The 7,495-nt window shown below is 43.7% G+C and overlaps 1 long non-coding RNA gene across 1 annotated transcript in view; it reads left to right on the top strand.

Annotated features, from left to right (window-relative positions):
• Nucleotides 1-2,305: 2,305 nt before the first annotated feature.
• The window catches only part of LOC131410635 (uncharacterized), a 45,220-nt gene continuing 40,030 nt past the window's right edge, over nt 2,306-7,495 (top strand). Inside the window, exon 1 of the long non-coding RNA XR_009221371.1 lies at nt 2,306-2,423. This is a non-coding gene — a long non-coding RNA (uncharacterized LOC131410635). The remainder of the gene's footprint in view (nt 2,424-7,495) is intronic.

Raw genomic sequence — 7,495 nt, 5'->3', positions numbered from 1 at the left:
CAGTTTTTGTTTTAAAGTCTATTTTGTGTGATATGAGTACTGCTACCTCAGCTTTCTTTTCATTGCCATTTGCGTGGAGTATCTTTTTCCATCCCTTCACTTTCAGTTTGTGAGTGTCTTTAGGTCTGAAGTGTGTCTCTTGTATGCAGCATATATATGGGTCTTGTTGTTTTATCCAATCAGCCACCCTATGCCTTTTAATTGGAGCATTTAGTCCATTGACGTTTAAAGTAGCTATTGATAAGTATGTACTTACTGCCATTTTTTAACTTTTTTTTTTCTCAGTGTTTTAGTAGTCCTTCTCTGTTCCTTTCTTCTTCTATACAGAATTGATAGTCACTTTAGTTTGACCTCTATCTGAAAGCTGTACTCTTAATTCCCCTCCTCCCTCCTTTTATGTTTTTGATATCATATCTAACCTCTTTTTTGTGTATTTGTATCCATTACTTTCTAATCATGGAAATAGATAATTTTTCCTATTTGTGGTCTTCTCTTTTCCCCTTAAATCAGTCCCTTTAACATTTCTTGTAGCACTGGTTTCTTGGTGACAAACTCCTTTAATTTTTGCTCATCTGGGAAAATTTTGATCTCTCCTTCCATTTTGAATGATAACCTTGCTGGGTAGAGTATTCTTGGCTGTAAGTTTTTTCCTTTTAGCACTTTAAATATATCATGCCATTCTCTTCTAGCCTGTAAGGTTTCTGCTGAGAAGTCAGCTGATAGCCTTATGGAGTTTCCTTTGTAAGTAACTTGACATTCTCTTGCGGCTTTTAGGATTCTCTCTTTATCTTTAATTCTGGACATTTTGATTATGATGTGTCTTGGTGTGGGCCTCTTTGGGTTTATCTTGTTTGGGGCTCTCTGTGCTTCCTGTACCTGGATGTCTGTTTCCTTCCTTAGGTTAGGGAAGTTTTCATCTATTATTTCTTGAAATAGATTCTCTGCCCCCTTGTCTCGCTCTTCTCCTTCCGGGACACCTATAACACGGATGTTAGTGTGCTTGATGTTGTCCCAGAGGTCCCTTAGACTGTCCTCACTCTTTTTAATTCTTTTCTCTTTTACCTGTTCACCTTGGGTAATTTCTTCTAGTCTTTCGTCCAGCTCACAGATCCGTTCTTCTGTATCCTCTACTCTGCTTTTGAGTCCCTCTAGTGAATTTTTCATTTCCAGTATTGTATTCTTCATTTCTGATTGGTTCTTTTTTATATCTTCCATTTCTTTGTTGACATTCTCACTGAGGTCATCTATTCTTCTCCCCAGATCAGTGAGCATCCTTAACACTCTTAGTTTGAACTCTCTGTCGGGTGGGTTGCTCATTTCTGTTTCACTTAGTTCCTTTTCTGGGGTTTTGTCCTGTTCCCTTACTTGGAATGTATTCTTTTGCCTCCTCATTTTGCCTCTTTCCCTGTGCTTGTGTCTATGTATTAGGTAGGTCAGCTACGTCTCCTACTCTTGGATAGGTGACATTATGTAAGTGATGCCTTAGGAGGCTTCCAGTGTGCTTCCCTCAGTTCTCAATGTTCCAGGGGTGACCCCTATGTGGGCTACGTGTGTCCTTCTGTTGTGGCCTGTTTGCTGTCCCTGTAGGTGCCCAGGGACGCTGAGTTATGCTCCTGGCCAGCTGTTGTAATGCTCAGCTGCTTGTAGTTGTTGTAGGCCCTTCAGTCTCTTTATCAGGTGTGGGGAGCCCCAGCACAGTTGGCTGCTAGTTCTAATACCACATTTGTGTTGCAGTATTTCTTTTAAGTGAGTAGGCCCCCAGCGTGGCAGGTTGTTAGGCTCAGGGCCTTACAATTGCTGTAAGCCTCTAGCCTATTAGGTCTCTTGTCAGCTCTCTGAGGATTGCAGCTGGGTGGGGCTGGCCTCAGGCACAGGAGCACCCAATCGTTTCAGGCTTTGGAAGGTGGGGCAAACCTCCTATGTGGGTCTTTGAGAAGCACAAGTCTTCTGCAGCTGACAAACCCTGCCGCCCACAGGTCCACACACACAGTCAACACAATCCTGCCCCGTGTGAGTGCCCCAACCTCCCCAAGCGGACCCAGTCTCTCCACGGTGGGAGGCCCACACACTCCGACACTGCCCCCCACTCTCCACCCTCTCCTTGTGCACACCCTGCCCGCTCAAGTCGGCTCAGTTGCCAGGCTTCATAGAATCCCAGTCACCAATCTATGCAGGCCCACAAGTTGCCTGAGGGCTTGTTGTTGGGTGGGGCCAGTCTCTAGGGTGGGCTGCCTGCCCTGGCTGAGCTGGATTAAATCGGTGCTCTAGTGGGTGGGGCAGACCCTGAGCTAGCAGGCCTCAGGGAGAACTCCAATGGCATCTGTGTCAGCATGCCCACACTGGGCCACAACAATGGTCGCCGCCAATGTCCCAGTCCCTGGAGAGGTCTCCCCCCTCACCAAGATGTACTCAGGGCCTATTAGGTGAGTCTCTTGTCACCAAAGCACTGTGCACCTTTCTTTCTGGTGATTTTGGGATGCTTTCTGAAACGGGTGAGTTTGTGCGCGGGCCCTTTAAGAGCCAGTTTTAGTTTCTTTGTGAACCGGGTTTTCTGGGGGTACTCCGCAATGTTTTAGCAGCAGGCAAAGTCAGATATTATGCCGCTGGTCTCAATTGTGCTGGGTCCATAATATGCCCACAGCGGGGGCGCTCCCCGGCTCAGGGACCCGCACCTCCAGGGAGGCTGCGTACCTGTGGGCTGCTCCCGGCCGCCGTGAAGCTGGCGGCTTGTGAAGGCGGCGTTTTTCTCTCCAGAAGGGAGTCTCTGCCTCTTCCACCTCAGTTAGGATTGTCCGTTGTTGCAGGAGTTCCTCTTATCCAGTTTTCAGTTCTGTCTCAGGGGTAATTTTTCCACCAGTAGTTGTAAATTGGCTGTGTCCACGGGAGGAGGTGAGTTCAGAGTCTGCCTATGCCGCCATCTTGACTCCGCCTCTCTATAATGATATTTAGTAGGGAGCCTGCGGACTTGCACTGTTGTGTTGTAATTGCCTTCCTCCATAAGAGAGGGGATTTCACTTCAGGTCCCATCAAAGTGTGAGAAGTGGAGAGCTGGGTGGGGCACAGGCTCTTCAGTGACAAGATCCTTTGCATGTAACTGGCACTTAATGAGAAGAAGGGAGGCTGGTAAATTTAACGGTTTAGTTACACAGACTTGGAAACCAGGTTTGTTATAGGAAATTGTATTTGTTCATTTAAGTTATAAACCATATTGGTTAGGGAAATGGAATTTGCTAACTTAAGGTGTGTTAGCTTAATGATCTCACTAGCTGTGTGTTAATTTAAATCACTGTTATATGTACCGAGTGGGTTCTATAGGATAAATATTCTCAGAGGCATGGTGATTTGTTCACAGAGGCAAGGTAACTGTAAAAAGTCTCTGCATCTGCAAAGAACAAAGTTTCGTTTCTTGCTCATGCTGCGTGTCCACTGTGAGTTGGCAGGGAATCTGTGCCTGTTCCTCTTCACTCAGGGCCCAGTGCTCACCATTTGCCACATCTTCAATTGCCAAAGCTGGGGGAGGGAAAGATGGAGAAACACACCAGCTCTTACACACTGATGCTTTATTGGCCATAGCAAGACACGCTGCCCTGCCAGCCTCCAAGGGGTGGGTCATAATCCCCACGATGCTTGGGAGTGGAGGAACCAGACGTTGGTGAGCAGTAGTTTGTCTACGATACTAGGGTCTCACTCTGTCTTGTAGACTGTGAGTAACTAGAGAGGTCCTCTAACAGATTAAAGTCCAACACAGGGCCAGGCCTTGTTCTTCATTTGTGGGTCATTTCCCATCATTTCTTGTCTTATTTATTTATGTAATTTCTTCATAAGGGACTTATTGGGGTGTGTTGAACATTGTCCCCTCTCTGACCACCTTTTGTAAAATGTCAGTCCCCTTCATGTAGATCACTTCATCAGAAAGCACATGGAGGCTCTGGGCAGGTATCCCTGAAAGAGAAGGAGGCCGAGGAAAAGGCGTGTGCTGGGGAGGGCAGCCAGGGCTTCCGTACTGGATGTGGCTTCTTTCTCTGCCTACCAGAAAAGTCACAAATAGATTCTACTTTTCCTCCAGTTTTTTGTTTCTCCTGGAAGTTTTTGGTCCTTTCTATGCTCATCTACCTGCTACCTGCCTCCATTGGGAAAGTAATCAGATTCTAGAAAAAAGAGTCACACAACCACTCCACCCCTGTATATTATGCCCACAGGGACCAGTGACCAGATTCATCCTAGTCAGAGGGCATCTGGTCTGGGGTCAGAGAGGGCAACCCAACTTATGTAGTCAAGTTCATAGGTATTCACTGGGCATTCACTATGTGTCACCATTTTGCTGGGGGTCTTAGTAGGCGAAGAATCATTGTGGTTCTTGGGAAATTTAAAATTTACAATAATACCTTAGTGATCTTGAACCTCTACAAAATTTTAAACCCTTCAGTGAAAGAATGTGGCACACTGGGCAGTCAGTATATGTTTAAGTACAATTTTAATTGAGCATTTTATATGATTCCATTTCTCTACCCCCTTAGCATAGCAGCTATACTTCTTTAACAAATTTTTTTAATGGTTGCCTTGGAATTTACAATATACAATACAACTAATCTAAATATATTTTCAAATAATACTGTATCACTTTATGAGTTGTGTAGGTACTCTATAGCAGAATATTTCCAATTCCTCCCTCCCATCCCTTGTAATATCATTTCGTAAACTATAATCACTAATACATTGTTACTATTATTACTTTGAACAATGAATTATTTATTAGGTCAATTTAGAATAAAAAGAAGGAAAGATTTTATTTTACCTTCATTTATTCCTTTTCCAATGCTCTTCCTTTCTTTATGTAGATCCAAGTTTCTATATCATTTTCTTTCTCCCTGAAGAATTTCTTTTAACATTTTTTGGAGGGAAGATCTGCTGGTGATGAATTTTGTTTGTTTTAGAAAGTATTTCTCCTTAACTTTTGAAGGATAGCTTTGCTGGGTACAGAATTCTAGGTTGGTGGTGTTTTTCTTTCTATATTTTAAATATTTCACTTTTCTCTTCTCTTGCTTTCATGGTTTCTGATGAGAAGTCTGTGGTAATTCTTATAATTGTTCCTGTACAGGAAAAGTGTCCCCCCACCCCCAGCTTCTTTCAAGATTTCCTCTTTGTCTTTGGTTTTCTGCACTTTGACTATGACGTGTCTAGTGTAGACTTTTTTTTTTTTTTGGTGTTTATCCTGCTTGGTAGTCTCTGTGTGCCCTGAATCGGTGGTTTAGTATCTATGATTAATTTTGGAAAATTCTTGGCCATTATTACTTCAAAATTCTTTTCTGGCCCATTCTCTCTTTTTTCTTCATCTGATCTTCCAATTATATGTCTGTTGTACCTTTTAAAATTGTCCCAGAGATCTTGGATATTCTTTCATGTTTTTTAAATTCTTTTTTTCTCTTTGTGTTTCAGTTTGGGAAATTTCTATTGATACTTCTTTAAGCTCACTGATTTTCTCCTCAGCCGTGTCTAGTCTCCTGATGAACCACTCAAAGTCATTTCTGTTAGTGTTTTTGATCTCTAGCATTTCCTTTTGGTTCTTTCGTAGAGTTTCCATCTCTCTGCTTGCATTGCTCGTGTTCTTACATGGTGTCTACTTTTTCCATTAGAGCCCTTAACATATTAATCACAGTTATTTTGAATTCCCTGGTAATTCTAAAGTCTGTTTCATATTTGTTTCTGACATTTGTTTTGTCTCTTCAGACTGTGGTTTTTTCTTGCCTTGTAGTGTTTTATTGAAAGCTGGACGTGACGTGTTGGGTAATAGGCCTTCAGTGTGAGGCTTTATGTTGGGAGTTGGGCTGTGTTTAATGTTCGCTATAGCTGTGGGAGTGAGAGGCTTTACATGCCTCTAATTTCCTTGTTTTTGTCCTCCCTGTTGTCTTGGATTTCCCTGGAGACTCCTTCCGGTCGAATCTGGGTCTTGCAGCTCTTTCTGTTGTAATGCACCATTATACCCTGGGCCCTGCTGCTGTGGTGGTGAGGAGTGGGGCAGGGGAAGTGTGCTATAATTTTATGAATAAATTTCAGTCCTTTGGTTGGCCTATGTCCCTGGCTGTGATCTTGGCAGGTATTTCCTTGTGTCTTTTTTTTCAACCTCCTTAACTGAGGCCATGGGGCCAGAAGGGCAGAAGCTGGGTAAGACTCTGGTCTTCTCTCCTGGAGAGCAGGACTTTGTGATGGAGACTGCTCTGGATTTAAAAATGGTGACTTTTCCCTTCCCCTGCCAATGACACAAGAGGATCTTTCTCGGCTCTTCATATGATAATGTGGTGGGGTTCCTAGAAGTGAAACACACAAGACTGTGGGCCCTAAGACTACTGCCCCAGACGTCTCTCACTCTCAACCTTGTCCACACTCAACCTTCAGCAATTCATTAGAGTTGCCACTGAAGTACTCCCACCAGGTTATGGCTGCGGCGGCATCTGCTCAAGGTAAGCTGATCTCAGCTGTGACTCTGGATTTGCCTGTCTCTCCAGGTGTTGGGGTGATGGTTTGTCCTGTGACCTCAGTTTTCTGATGGGTCCAAGAAAGGTCACTGATTTTCAGGTTCACTTTTTGCATGTTGTAAGGATGGGAGTGACGACTTCCAAGCTCTTTACATGTTGGATGGAAACTGAAAGCCCTTAAATACAATTTTCAGCATAAAAAGGGAAAACAAAAAAGTTGCAGAAAAATATATGGCACTACCTCATTCTTGCAGACAAATAAATATATGGAACAGGTATGTGTATTTGTATGTCTGTATATTTGTGGATAAAGGTTGCAAAGGATGCACACGCAACTGTTAGCAGTGGTTACCTCTGAGGACAGGGATAGAGGAGGGGTGTGGAAATTTCCCTTTTTATACTTCACAATGGATGACTTAAAACAATAAACAGGTATCACTTCAATAAAATTGTTAAAAACTAAAAGCATTTGGCAGCATGGAAAAAGCAAAAGTACACAGTTCAAAGGAAAACAAACAGGGTAGATTGGGTTGTGGACTAGAAACAATGAAGGTTGCAGGTGAGATCGGGCAGTGAATAATGATAATGAGCAGCTTTTACTGACTGCTCATTATGAGCCAAGCCCTCAACAACGGGTTTTGTGTTCATTTCGATTTAATCATTGCACTAGTGTTCCTGTGCCCGTTAGCCAATGATGATCCTGAAGCTCATGCTGGAGATGGAACTTGTTCTGAGTCTTACAGCTAGAAGGTGTCTGAGCTGGGTTGTGAACACAGTTCAGAGCTCTCCAGAGTCCCCTCCGAGGACAGCTGCTGAGCAACAAGCCAGGGAGAGGGGAGAAAACTGAAGGGAGTGAAGGAAAAGCAAGGCATCCAGTTAGCTAGGGCACCTGGTTCCTTTACCACAAGGGCTGAGAATTTACTGCACTTAAAGAAAAGGCATGCATGCTGAAGGCTTCAAGGGTTGCCATGTGAGCACGAGCTGTGTGACCCTACACCCTGGGATCTGATGCAAACCCTCAC

The sequence above is a fragment of the Diceros bicornis genome, chromosome 10, assembly GCF_020826845.1.
Source record: "Diceros bicornis minor isolate mBicDic1 chromosome 10, mDicBic1.mat.cur, whole genome shotgun sequence".
In the NCBI taxonomy this organism is placed as follows: Eukaryota; Metazoa; Chordata; class Mammalia; order Perissodactyla; family Rhinocerotidae; genus Diceros; species Diceros bicornis.
The sequence above is the reverse complement of the archived record's forward strand: the minus strand, read 5'-3'. Positions and strand labels throughout refer to the sequence as shown.